At 39.2% G+C, this 14,470-nt stretch overlaps 1 pseudogene; it reads left to right on the forward strand.

The window, feature by feature from the left end:
* Positions 1 to 882: 882 nt before the first annotated feature.
* On the forward strand, positions 883 to 1,817 carry LOC115457126 (annotated as a pseudogene).
* The last annotated feature ends 12,653 nt before the right edge of the window (positions 1,818 to 14,470 follow it).

A 14,470-nucleotide genomic window follows, 5' to 3' on the forward strand; every position in this document is an offset into this window, starting at 1 on the left:
CTGTAATTCATTGCCGGAGAACGTAGTAAAGGCGGTTAGCTTGGCAGAGTTTAAAAAGTGGCTGGATGGGTTTCCTAAAGGACAAGTCCATAGACCGCTACCAATGGACTTGGGAAAAATCCACAATTTCGGGAATAACTTGTATAAAATGTTTGAACGTTGGGTAGCTTGCCAGGTGCCCTTGACCTAGATTGGGATCAGGATGATGGGCTCGATGGACCTTTGGTCTTTTCCCAGTATGGCATTACTTATGTAGAACAGTGCACAGTGTATTGTGGCTTATTACTTTGCTGTGCACTCACACATACACGATGCACACAGCTGAATGCACCCAGATCTAAAACTGCCTTCAATGTGTACTTCAACCTTGCTACTTGCTCTTTAATTTCATATTTGAAGCTTCTGGGCTTAAATCCCAGATGCACCTAAAACAGTATAAGTATTACGGTACAGCTGAGGGTGATCAGATCAGAGATAATGAAAACGTCTGCTATTTTGAAGGTAAGAAAATGCATTTATTTATTAAAATATAGAGCTTAAAAGCTCATAGAAGCAAGGTGTTAGTAATGCAATAAGTTAAATACAAATAAAATCAGGGTCCGTAATGCTTTACATGATACAAATATAGAATACAGGATTAAAAAGTCATAACAATTCAGAAAATAGAAAATTGTGAAACGCTACGTACGACTTGTAGCACTATAGAAGTGATTTATAGTAGTAGTAGTAAATACATTTCAAGAGAACTCAGAGAAGATAGCCATAGTTATTTCTTCAGTAATTTCTTGAATTGACCTAGAAGTCTTTCAAACCAGCCTCTTTACTCATAAAAATGGATGAACAAGTAATAAACACTTGATTGTCTTTGTATCACAGAATCCAATGGAAAAGGTCAATTTTACCACAGTGACAGAATTTATCATCTTGGGGTTTCCTGAATTTCCAGAGCTGCAGATTCCTCTCTTCTTTCTATTTTTATCGATTTACCTGATCATCCTGATGGGGAACCTCACTATGATCACTGTTACGTGCCTGGACTCTCGTCTACACACCCCCATGTACTTTTTCCTCAGTAACTTGTCCTTTCTTGACATCTCTTGCACTTCAGTCACTCTCCCCAAGCTAATGGATATCTTGCTAGGAAATAACAATCCTATTTCTATATATGGGTGTTTTATACAGCTGTATTTGTATCTGTCTCTGCTAAGTAATGAATTTTTCATTCTTTCAGTCATGGCCTATGACCGTTATGTTGCCATATGTCAACCCCTGTGTTACCATTTGATTATGAATCAGAAAGTTTGCATCCTGTTAAGTTTAAGCACATGGATCTTAGGTCCTCTGTTCCCTGCATTTTATTTTATTTTTTTCCCTAATTTATCTTTTGTGGCTCCAATGAGATTAATCATTTCTTCTGTGATTTATCAGCATTGCTAAAGCTTTCTTGCACCAGCACCTCAACTATTGAAAATGCAGTTTACATTTTGGGGGCAGTTATGGCATTTCCCTGCTTCATCTCAACCCTCACTTCTTACGTCTTCATTATCTCCAACATCCTGAGGATCCGTTCCACAGAGGGGAGACGTAAAGCCTTCTCCACCTGCTCCTCCCACCTCACGGTTGTATGTCTGTTCTACTTGACTTTGATGTGTGTGTACGTCAGACCACAATCCATGCAATCGATGAATCAAAACAAAGTTATTTCTATATTGCATAATACTTTAATTCCGATGTTTAACCCTGTAATTTACAGCTTGAAAAACAAGGATGTTAAAAATGCCCTAGGAAAACTTTTCCATAGAAAACTATCTGCCTGATATTTAAAAGACCTTAACTGGGCAGGAAATGCTCCTGCTCAGTTAATCCCCGCTAAGTGACCTCAGACGTGGTATTCAAAGGCGCTTGACTGGTTAGTGTTGGAGTTTTTCATTGCTATCAGGTCAAGGGCAGACCTTGGGTAGATTATCTATTTAGCCAGTTAGCAGCAAGTTTCAGTCCTCTAACCAGCTAATTAACAACATAAAGGAAGGACAGCAAAAAGGCTGTTCTAATATATATGGTGAGGTTATCTGGGCACAGGCCTGAATACTGGCTGGTTCCCTGATAACTTCTGGGAGACCATTTGTGCCCTGATATTCAATCCTGGGCGCTGTGCATTCCCTGGCATTGAATATCCAGGATCAGTTCAGCCAGTTGCTTTCAGTAGCTCAGACGCCGCACACCGCCATGGACTGAATATGAGGCAATATGTATCTAACAATCCCAAAGATTTTCTATTCAAATCTGAGAGTTTGATGTTGAACAGATCTAAGTGTCTACATTTAACAGTTTATGGGGCAATCCCACAAAGAGCTGCCTAGAACACATATAATACCAGTGTTATAGTCATGTACGTGTATATGTAGACACGTGTACATGTAGTTAGCCATTTTCCGGCTATGAGCTATTGTTCAAGTACGCACCAAAATTTGATGGTACCTACTTTTCAGGTGTACATTGACATGGATGGAGTTTGGGTGGAGTTCTGACAGGGAACACATTTTTTTCAATTACTTTACTGCATATCTGTACTTTAATAATCAAAGTGCATTCATTTATGCCAGCTCGATGACATTTGAAAGTGATTTCACCCAACAGGTCCATCTTGATGCCTAAAAAACAGGCACCTCTTTATAGAATTACTCTGCACATGCCTTTAACGACCCACAAGTCATCTTCAGCTACTGAGTTCCTATATTTTAAAAGGTCCCTAAAAACTGGATGGCAATGCCAAGTTGGGTGAATTAAGATAGAGGCTCAGCTGTCCTAGCTTAAGATATCAGAATCAAATTCATCTAAATTAGAGTTAGATGCCAAGTGTTGGTACAAAATTAAGTAAATCTGGATCAGTTTTTAACATATTCCTTGTAAGGGCTTCTTTTTATTAACCCGCACTACGAATTTCCATGTGGCAAATGAGAGAAGGCCCATAGGAATTGAATGGGTTTTTTTTTCTTGTTTTCCACACCAGGAATCACCAGAGTGGTTTAGTGAAAGAGTCCCTAAAGTAGGCACCCAAATAGAGGACGCAATTGTAAATTGAATGACCACTTGATTTGATTATACTGGCTGCCATTAAAGCTAGAATTGAATTTAAGGTTTCAATTTTTGTCTTTAAAATCCTTTGTTTTCAGTCCTAACCATCTAAATGATTTTGTAAAGCTTTACACTTCCTCAAGATGTCTCTGTTCTCTGAAAGAAATTAAATTGGTAAAGTTGTCTAAGTCCCATTGTAGGCTACGGGTTACGGAGCAGTGATTATTAGCTGGTAAAGGAATTGAGTTGTGGAATCTCCTCCCAATTTCCATTAGGAATATTAACAGTTATATATCATTCCATAGTAATTTGAAAACTTGGCTTTTAGAAAATATCTGACGGGAAATGTTTGTTTAGAATTACATTTTTCAATATTGTATGCTGTATGAATTTTTCTTTTGTCTTCCAGTCTGAACTGGCTGGTTGCCTGCAATAGAAATGTGTTGAACTAAATTAAATATCAGTGCAAAATCCAATAGAATGCTGAGCTTTACACATATATAACTTAGCTGTATGTAGATAGCAAGGGGCTGGGCTTTGGATAGTTCTTTGCATGGGACTTGGGTAGAATCTGAATTAAACCCACATAAATGTTTAGGTCTTTTTACTACCTCTACAAATCTTCACATACCAGTTACCCACAATTTGTAGAGATAAAAGACCAAGGCTGGCGTTTAGGAGAAAAGCAATTTATTGATACAATTTAATATTTTCTCATGGGAGAATAGAACTACTGCATACATATGATCTCTGTATCTATCACTCCAACATATTGAACTGAAACAGCTATTTTTATATCCTTGTGTTTAACAATGATTTACAAGGCTTCAGCCAGTTATCTTACTCAGGATCATCTGGTCTTCTTAGGTTTTCCCATAAAGATATCATATCAGATCATAAGTTCCTGGGCCTCACGATTTATGGCCATTGCCCTTTGACTCTACTCCAGGGTGCATAACTGTGCTTATTATCTACAAACCAAACTCTACATGTCAAGTGTACATTTTAGCCAGTCTTTACAAGATTGATTAAGGAGCTCTCATCGGTTATTTCCCCTTCAACATTAAATGCAACTTGTTATTTAGCAGCATGTATACGTATAGATTTTCAATATGGCAGATATGAATGTGTAACTTACCTGGATAAACTGCATAGTGTCAGCTTACAGTTGCAATTTGTGGGATTTCACCATTCATTATTTTACTTTGTATCTTCGTAAATTGGACGACCCCTACCACGAATGCCAACAGGTGTACAACCAATCCTGCAGATCTTTTTCTAATACATTACTGGAATTGTAGATGCTCACCATGGATGTATCAATTCTGATTTCTATGTTCTTTCTAAAATTGTAATTCTCGTGTTTATAAAGAACCCCCACAAATGTGAATATAAAAGAACAGTGCTCATCAAATGAAAAAAAATAAAATAAAAGTGCTTTGTTTGATTATGCGTACTAAGGAGTTTTGGCCTTGGGCAATGCAAGGAATATAAATGAAATAAGTGAATTGTGTGCTAGCATTTACACCAGGTTCCTGCAAGCATAAGTATGAGATCCGCACTAAACTTGTATTCCTCAAAGAGTGATATCCACAGAGCACCCTGTGCAGAATATGCGTCTGGTACACATCTTCCCGACACATAACTCTGGGCACCATTTATAGAATTCCTCTTTCAGTGTAAATAAGACAGAAAATGTACAGGTAGGCTCCTTCTTATGTTGTTCTAATGTAAAATGGAGATTAGCTCTTCATTTCCTTAAGGAGAAAAGGAATCTCAGAGTTTTCCTGGACTAAAATTTGACTTTAAAAAGCCAAAGAATATCTGTCCCAAGAATCTTTGCCAGGATAAACTGAGATTGATTAGTTGACAAAAATCAATGCTACCAATTTTAGAACTATAAAATGGTCTTTTCATTGAGCAATGCTCCCTCTGAGGCAGGGGTGGGCAACCTTGAGGGTCACAACCCAGTTGTGTTTTTTTGGATTTACCAATGAATGTACATAAGATTTATTTGCATGTGATAACTCCATTGTATGCAAGATCTCTTGCTTATTCATTGAAGAAATCCTGAAAACCCAACTGGGTGGCATCGTTTGAGGATCAAGGTTGCCCACCCAAGCACTAGGGCATTATTTCCGATGTTGGTCCTGGAGTACTCCCTTGCCAGTCAGGTTTTCAGGACATCATAGTAACATAGTAACATAGTAGATGACGGCAGAAAAAGACCTGCACGGTCCATCCAGTCTGCCCAAGAAGATAAATTCATATGTGCTACTTTTTTATTTGTACTGTCCTCTTCAGTGCACAGACCGTATAAGTCTGGCCAGCCCTATCCCCGCCTCCCAACCACCAACCCCGCCTCCCAATCATCAGCTCTGGCCCTAGACCGTATAAGTCTGCCCAGCACTATCCCTGCCTCCCACCACCGGCTCTGACATAGACCGTATAACTCTGCCTAGCACTATCCCCGCCGCCCAACCACCAGCCCCGGCACAGACCGTATAAGTCTGCCCAGCACTAGTCCCGCCTCCCAACCACCAGCCCCAGCACAGACCATATAAGTCTGGCCAGCCCTATCCCCGCCTCCCAACCACCAGCTCTGGCACAGACCGTATAAGTCTGCCCAGCACTATCCCTGCCTCCCACCACCAGCTCTGGCACAGACCGTATAAGTCTGCCCAGCACTATCCCCGCCTCCCACCACCGGCTCTGGCACAGACCGTATAAGTTTGCCCAGCACTATTCCCGCTGCCCAACCACCAGCCCCGGCACAGACCGTATATGTCTGCCCAGCACTAGCCCCGCCTCCCAACCACCAGCTCTGCCACCCATTCTACATCAACATCAATGATGAATAGTAAAAAATGGTGGAGGACTCACATTTACCTTAAAGGGAACATTGGTATTTGACTGTGTATTGAAATGCTCTTTATTAAAGTTGCCTCCTGGCATATTTACAGTTTAGCCTGCTGTATCAACTAACACAAGGACATAATAACTGCTTATGTGGTACAAACTCTGCTAATGCATGGCAAGTCATATGTTAATGGAGTTTTTTATGAGGAGGCTTTATTGGATGGATCATGGACTCCCTGCATTTAGGAGTTGTCTAATGGTTAGTGCAGTGGGCTTGGAGTCTTGGCAACCTGGGTTCGATTCCCACTGCAGCTCCGTGTGACCTTGGGCAAGTCACTTAACTCTCCATTACCTCAGGTATGAAAACTTAAATTGTGAGCTCTCTAGGGTCATAGAAAGTACTTGCATATAAAGTGTACAGTGATAAATATGTCTAGTAGCACTATAGAAATGATTAATAGTAGTAGTATTTGAGACTTGATATAGCACCTTCACAACAAATCAACAATTGAAAGAAGAGAATAGGAAAACACCAATATCAGGAGAGCAGGGGGAAATAAAACTGGAGAAATAGCAAAGACACCAGAGACCACCAACGCCTACTGGAACCTGTCATCAAAGAATTGAAAAACAATAGGGTTAGGGAAATGCCTGGGAAAAAATGAGCTTTAAGGAGAAAGCAAAAACAGGGTAGCAAAAGCTCATACTTCAGGGAAAGAGGTAATGAATTCAAGAGAAAAGGGGGCCAAGCAAAACAATACAGAGACATGAGTGAAGCAAAGTTGAAAACAGTGAATAGATAGTAAGGCCAAATGGGAATGTTGAGAAGAGCACCAGAGCAGGACAATAAGGAGTAATCAGAGTGGACAGATATGGAGGCAAACCGAAGCAAAATGCCTCAAAAGTGAGGGTCAGAAAATTATAAGTAATCCAGTATTTAATAGGAAGCCAATGGTATTCTTTTAAGAGTGGAGTTACAGGAACATGACGATGAGCATGTGAAAGATGGATAACGGTATTCTGGACTGACTGCAATTAATTGAAGGAAACATCTGGGAGGCTGGCATGTTTAACATTGCAGTAGTCTAATCTTTAGGTAAGCAGAGTGAAAAGAGGACTGGCACTGCTCTCAGTGGAGAGAAATGGATGGAGTGAGCGCACAAGACGCAGAGAATAGAAACATTCTTAATGGTAGCAGAAATGTGCGAAGAGAAATTTAAGACACTGTCGAAGCAAACTCTGAGATGTTTCATGGTATCAGTCAGTGGGGAATTGTATAAATGAAGCCTATATAATTGGACCCCCCCCCCCCCCCCCACACACACACACACACTGAAGTGGTATTCTATAAGCTGCACCTAAAGTTCAGCGCAGTTTATAGAATTAAAGCTTAAATGGCCGGTCATGTGTAAATTTAGACCCTGCTATTTGCACAAATGAAAAGTGGTGCAAATGGCCACACCTAAATTTATGCTTGGAGCACCCATATTTTGTAATTTGATGTATACCTCAAAACCACACCTCTGATCTGCCTATGACCTTCCCATTTCAGTGTTCTCTTTTTTTGGACTGTGTGCAAATTTTAGATATAGATTCTGCATGTAAATTTATGTGCATTCGTCCCAATTAACTATAATTAATACCAATAATTGCTTACTAAAAAGCCAATTACTGGCACTAATTGTCTCATTATTCTATTAAACTATATGCGCAGATCGGAGTCACACCTAAACTTATGTTCACAATTTTTGATGACCTTCATAGAGTCAAAGGTTAATACACTGGATCTACCATGTGCTAACCAAATAACATGTTGGTAATGCAGAAGCACTTTTTGCTCCTCAATAGGAGGTATTAAGTGGATCCTGCATATTAATGGGAAAATTGCCACATGCCCAGAATGCCACTACTACATGCCACCTTAGATCTGGAGTTGGCACATGGTAAAATCCTGCATTACAGCACGTTAAATATAGGTTTTAATTCACTGTAGTAAAAGACCCCTAAAAACCTTTAAGTGGCCCTCTTAGAATAGTGCACAGTGCATTATGGGTTATCACTTTTCTGTGCACTCACACATACATGGTGCACTCAGCTGAATACAGCCAGTTATAGAACTGCCTTCAATGTGCAAATAGCAAGGCTGAAAAACACATTGATTTCATTTTTCCAGCTTCTGGGCTCAATTCCCAGATGGAACTGCAAAGAGTATAAGTGTTCAGGTACAGCTGAGACTGATCAGATCAGAGATAATGAAAAACCGTCTACTCTTTTAAAGGTAAGAACAGACATTTATTTATTTATTTTACTGCTCACAAGCAAAGTGCACGATTAGGGTTAGTAATGCAATAAGATAAATACAAATAAAATCAGGGTCTGTAATGCTTTCTATAATATGAACATAGAATATAGGATACCCAATTCAGAAAATAGAAAAAGAAATACATTTTAAGAGAATTCAGAGAAGATGAATCTATTTATTTCTCTAGTGATTTCTTGTATTACAAGTAGTTTACCCAAAGTGAGAAATTCAAAAAATCCATAAAACTCTATAGACCTAGAAGTCTTTCAAACAAGCCTCTTTACTCATGAAAATGGATGAACAAGTAATACATATTTGTCTTTGTATCACAGAATCCAATGGGAAAGGTCAATTTTACCACAGTGACAGAATTTATCATCTTGGGGTTTCCTGAATTTCCAGAGCTGCAGATTCCTCTCTTCTGTCTGTTTTATTGATTTACCTGATCATCCTGATGGGGAACCTCACTATGATCACTATTACGTGTCTGGACTCTCGTCTGCACACCCCCATGTACCTTTTCCTCGGTAACTTGTCCTTTCTTGACATCTCTTGCACTTCAATCACTCTTCCCAAGCTGATGGATATCTTGCTAGGAAATAACCATCATATTTCTAAATGTGGGTGTTTTATACAGCTGTATTTGTACCTGTCTTTGCTGAGTGATGAATTTTTCATTCTTTCAGTCATGGCCTATGACCGTTATGTTGCCATATGTCAACCCCTGTGTTACCATTTGATTATGAATCAGAAAGTCTGTATCCTGTTAAGTGCAGGCACATGGATCTTAGGTCTTCTGATGCCTACATTTTATTTTATCTTTCTTCCTAAGTTATCTTTTTGTGGCTCCAATGAGATTAATCATTTCTTCTGTGATTTATCAGCATTGTTAAAGCTTTCTTGCACCAGCACCTCAAGTATTGAGTATGCAATTTACATTTTGGGAGCAGTTATGGCATTTCCCTGTTTCATTTCAACTGTCGTATCTTATGTCTACATTATCTCCAACATCCTGAGGATCCGTTCCACAGAGGGGAGACGTAAAGCCTTCTCCACCTGCTCCTCCCACCTCACGGTTGTAATTCTGTTCTATTTTACTATAATGTGGTTGTACATGAGACCATCGTCTGTGCAATCGATTAATCAAAACAAAGTTATTTCTATATTGCATACTACTTTAATTCCGATATTTAACCCTGTAATTTACAGCTTGAAAAACAAGGACGTTAAAAATGCCCTTGGAAAACATTTCCATAGAAAACTATCTGCCTGATATTTAAAAGACCTTAACTGGGCAGGAAGTGCTCCTGCTCAGTTAATCCCCGCTAATTGACCTCAGACATGATATTCAAAGGCGCTTGACTGGTTAGTGTTGGAGTTTTTCTACTGCTAACTGGCCATCTCCTAACTGGTTAAAGTTAGGATCAGGTCAAGGGCAGACTTTGGGTAGATTGAAAATTGCTGCCAACTGTCTAATAGATAACCTCACCATATATATTAGAACAGCCTTTTAGCTGGTTAGAGGACTAACTGGGCTCAGGTCTGAATACTGGCTGGTTCCCTGGGTGACCATTTATGCCCTAATGTTCAATCCTGGGAGCTGTGCATTCCCTGGCATTGAATATCCAGGATCAGTTCAGCCAGTGGCTTCCAGTAGCTCAGACGCCGCACACCGCCATGGGCTGACTATGAGGCAATAACAATCCCAAAGATTTTCTATTCAAATCTGAGAGTTTGATGTTCAACAGATCTACGTGTCTACATTTAACAGTTTATGGGACAATTCCATAAAGAGTTGCCTACATGTAGGTGTCAAGAACACATAGAATACCAGTGTTATAGTCATGGACGTGTATATGTAGACACATGCCAGATACAAATGAACAATGCTTTCCACGTGTTGAAAATGTGTTAAACTGCAGTAATAGCTAAGTACTTGCAACGAAGGAAAAAATGGCCTCACAGAGCTCCTGGATTAATACAATCTATTAGAACCCAGAGAGACACTGAACAGCTTAACTAGTGCCAGTTTCAAAGTTGATTCCGCAACCAAGACCCTGAAGCAGCAGTACGAAATGGTGGCCATCGTCGGCTTGGGGAGAGGAGAGAAGAAATTAGCTCTTGCAACAGAAGCTACAAGTGTCGGTAGCAATTGCATTTGAAAGATAAGTGGTCTTTCAGTCATAAGAATTTTCTATACATCTGTTTACTTTATTTATTTAATACATTTATTCCTCACATTATCCCACTAGCTGTAGGCTCAACGTGGCTTACTGTAGACATAGCATTTATCATTTGAAAGTTACATAGCAAACATTGCTACAGTAGCAGCTAGTGACTTTATAGCATTTTGAAGGTTATTTTATGGCCAATGATGAACAGAGGATCATATAAAGATCCATTTCAGCTCTAATAGACTGTATTATTCCAGGAGCTCTGTGAGGCCATTTTTCCTTCGTTGCAAGTACTTTTGATGCAAGTACTTTCTTTACTACTGCAGTTTGACACATTTTCAACACGTGGAAAGCATTGTTCATTTATATCTAGCGATTGTATGTTCCACACTCCAATTTAATCATATATGGACACATGTGCATGTAAATAGTCATTTTCCGGCTATGAGCTACTGTTCAAGTACGCACCAAAATTTGATGGTACCTACTTTTCAGGTGTACATTGATTATTAAAGAGCAGATATGCAGTAAAGTAATTGAAACTCTACACATGTAAATGTGTTCCCTGTCAGAACTCCACCCAAACTCCATCCATGTCAAAGTGCATTCATTTATGCCAGCTCGATGACGTTTGAAAGTGATTTCACCCAATAGGTCCATCTGTGATGCCTAAAAACAGGCACCTCTTTATAGAATTACTCTGCACATGCCTTTAACGACCCAACAAGTCATCTTCTGCTACTGAGTTCCTATATTTTAAAAAGGTCCCTAGATTTAGGTATTATTAACTGGATGGCACTGCCAAGTTGGGTGAATTAAGATAGAGGCTCAGCTGTCCTAGCTTAAGATATCAGAATCAAATTCATCTAAAATTAGAGTTAGATGCCGAGTGTTGGTACAAAATTAAGGCAATCTAGATCAGTTTTTAACTTATTCCTTGTTTAGTACTTAAGGGCTTCTTTTACTAATCCCCACTACGAATTTCCACGTGGCAAATGAGAGAAGGTCCATAGGAACTGAATGTTTTTTTTTCTTGTTTTCCACACCAGGGATCACCAGAGTGATTTAGTAAAAGAGTCCCTAAGGTAGGCACCCAAATAGAGGAAGCAATTGTAAATTGAATAACCACTTGATCTGATTATACTGTTTGCCATTAAAAGCTAGAATTGAATTTAAGGTTTCAATTTTTGTCTTTAAAATCCTTTGCTTCCAGTCCTAACCATCTAAACGATTTAGTAAAACTTTATACTTCCTCAAGTTGTCTCTGTTCTCTGAAAGAAATTAAATTGGTAAAGTTGTCTAAGTCCCATTGTAGGCTGCGGGTTACGGAGCAGTGATTATTAGCTGGTAAAGGAATTGAGTTGTGGAATCTCCTTCCAATTTTCATTAGGAATATTAACAAGTTTTCATAGTAATTTGAAAACTTGGCTTTTAGAAAATGTCTGACTGGAAATGTTAGATTATTAGAATTATTTTACTATTATATGATTCAATATGCTGTATTAATGTTTCTTTTGTCCTCCAGTCTGAACTGGCTGGTTGCCTGGAATAGAAATTTGTAAAATCCAATAGAAAGCCAAGCTTTACACATATATAACTTAGCTGTATGTAGATAGCAAGGGGATAGGGTTTGGATAGTTCTTGCATGGGACTTGGGTAGAACCTGAATTAAACCCACATGGCAGTCTTGGTCTTTTATCTCTACAAATTGTGGGTAACTGGCATGTGAAGATTTGTAGAGGTGGTAAAAAGGTCTAATCATTTCTTTAGGAGAAAAGCAATTTATTTACTTACCAAGTATTGATACAATTTCAAATTTTCTCATGGGAGGATAGAGCTACTGCATACATATGCTCGCTGGATCTATCACTCCAGCATACTGAGCTGAAACAGCTATTTCTATGCACTTGTGTTTAACAATGATTTACAAGGCTTCAGCCAGTTATCTTACTCAGGATCATCTGGTCTTCTTTCAAAACTATCTCGTTTCCCTCACCTGCTAAACCACATTCTCATGTTTGTTTATGCTTCTTCCTTTCCCTGGCCTGTTTGCCCATAAGGATGTCATATCAGATCATAAGTTCCTGGGCCTCACGATTTATGGCCATTGCCCTTTGACTCTACTCCAGGGTGCATAACTGTGTTTATTATCTTCAAGCCAAACTCTACATGTCAAGTGTACATTTTAGCCAGTCTTTATAAGAATGATTAAGGAGCTCCCATTGGTTATTTTCCCCTTTAACATTAAATGCAACTTGCTAATTAGCAGCATTTATAAGTATAGATTTTCAATATGGCAGATATGAATGTGTAACATACACGGGTAAGCTGCACAGTGTCAGCTTACAGATGCAATTTGTGGGATTTCACCATTCATTATATTACTTTGTATCTTCGTAAATTGGGTTGACCCCCCCCCCCCCCCCACCATGAGTGCCAACAAGTGTACAGCCAATCCTGCAGATCTTTTTCTAATACATGACTGGAATTGTAGATGCTCACCATGGATGTATCAATTCTGATTTCTATGTTCTTTCTAAATTGTAATTCTCGTGTTTATAAAGAACCCCCACAAATGTGAATATAAAAGAACAGTGCTCATCAAATGAAAAAAAAAATAAAATAAAAGTGCTTTGTTTGATTATGCGTACTAAGGAGTTTTGGCCTTGGGCAATGCAAAGAAGATAAGTCAAATAAGTTAATTGTGTGCTAGCATTTACACCAGGTTCCTGCAAGCAATAGTATGAGATCCGCACTAAACTTGCATTCCTCAAAGAGTGCTACCCACAGAGCACCCTGTGCAGAATATGCGTCTGGTACACATCTTCCCGACACATAACTCTGGGCACCATTTATAGAATTCCTCTTTCAGTGTAAATAAGACAGAAAATGTACAAGTAGACTCCTTCCTATGTAGTTCTAATGTAAAATGGAGATGAGCTCTTCATTTCCTTAAGGAGAAAAGGAATCTCAGAGTTTTCCTGGACTAAAATTTGACTTTAAAAAGCTAAAGAAAATCTTTCCCAAGAATCTGTGCCAGGATAAACTGAGATCGATTAGTTGACAAAAATGCATGCTGCCAATTTTAGAACTATAAAATGGTCTTTTTCATTGAGCAATGCTCCCTCTGAGGCAGGGGTGGGCAACCTTTGTCCTTGAGGGTCACAACCCAGTTGTGTTTTTGGATTTCCCAATGAATGTAAATAAGGTTTATTTCCATGTGATGCCTCCATTGTATGTAAGAAGATCGCTTGCTTATTCATTGAAGAAATCCTGAAAAACCAACTAGTTGGCATTGTTTGAGGATCAAGGTTGCCCACCCAAGCACTAGGGCATTGTTTCTGATGTTGGTCCTGGAGTACCCCCTTGCCAGTCAGGTTTTCAGGACATCCATGATGAATAGTAACAATGGTGGAGGACTCACATTTACCTTAAAGGGAACATTGGTATTTGACTGTGTATTGAAATGCTCTTTATTTAAGTTGCCTCTCAGCATATTTACAGTTTAGCCTGCTGTATCAGCTAACACAAGGACATATTAACAGCTTTTGTGGTATAAACTGTGCTAATGCATGGCAATTCATATGTTAATGGAGTTTTTTGATAGGAGACTTTATTGGGTGAATCATGGGCTCCCTGCCTTTAGGAGTTGTCTAATGGTTAGTGCAATGGGCTAGGAGTCTGGCAACCTGGGTTCGATTCCCACTGCAGCTCCATGTGACCTTAGGCAAGTCACTTAACTCTCCATTACCCCAGCTACGAAAACTTATATTGTGAGCTCTCTAGGGTCAGAGAAAGTACCTGCATATAAAGTGAACAGTGCTAAATATGTCTAGTAGTGCTATAGAAATGATTAATAGTAGTAGTATTTGAGACTTGATATAGCACCTTCACAACAAATGAACAATTGAAAGAAGAGAATAGGAAAACACCAATATCAGGAGAGCAGGGGGAAATAAAACTGGTGAAATAGCAAAGGCACCAGAGACCACCAACGCCTATTGGAACCTGTCATCAAAGAATTGAAAAACCATAGGGTTAGGGAAATGCCTGGGAAAAC

The sequence above is a fragment of the Microcaecilia unicolor genome, chromosome 14 (assembly GCF_901765095.1).
Source record: "Microcaecilia unicolor chromosome 14, aMicUni1.1, whole genome shotgun sequence".
NCBI classification, from domain to species: Eukaryota; Metazoa; Chordata; class Amphibia; order Gymnophiona; family Siphonopidae; genus Microcaecilia; species Microcaecilia unicolor.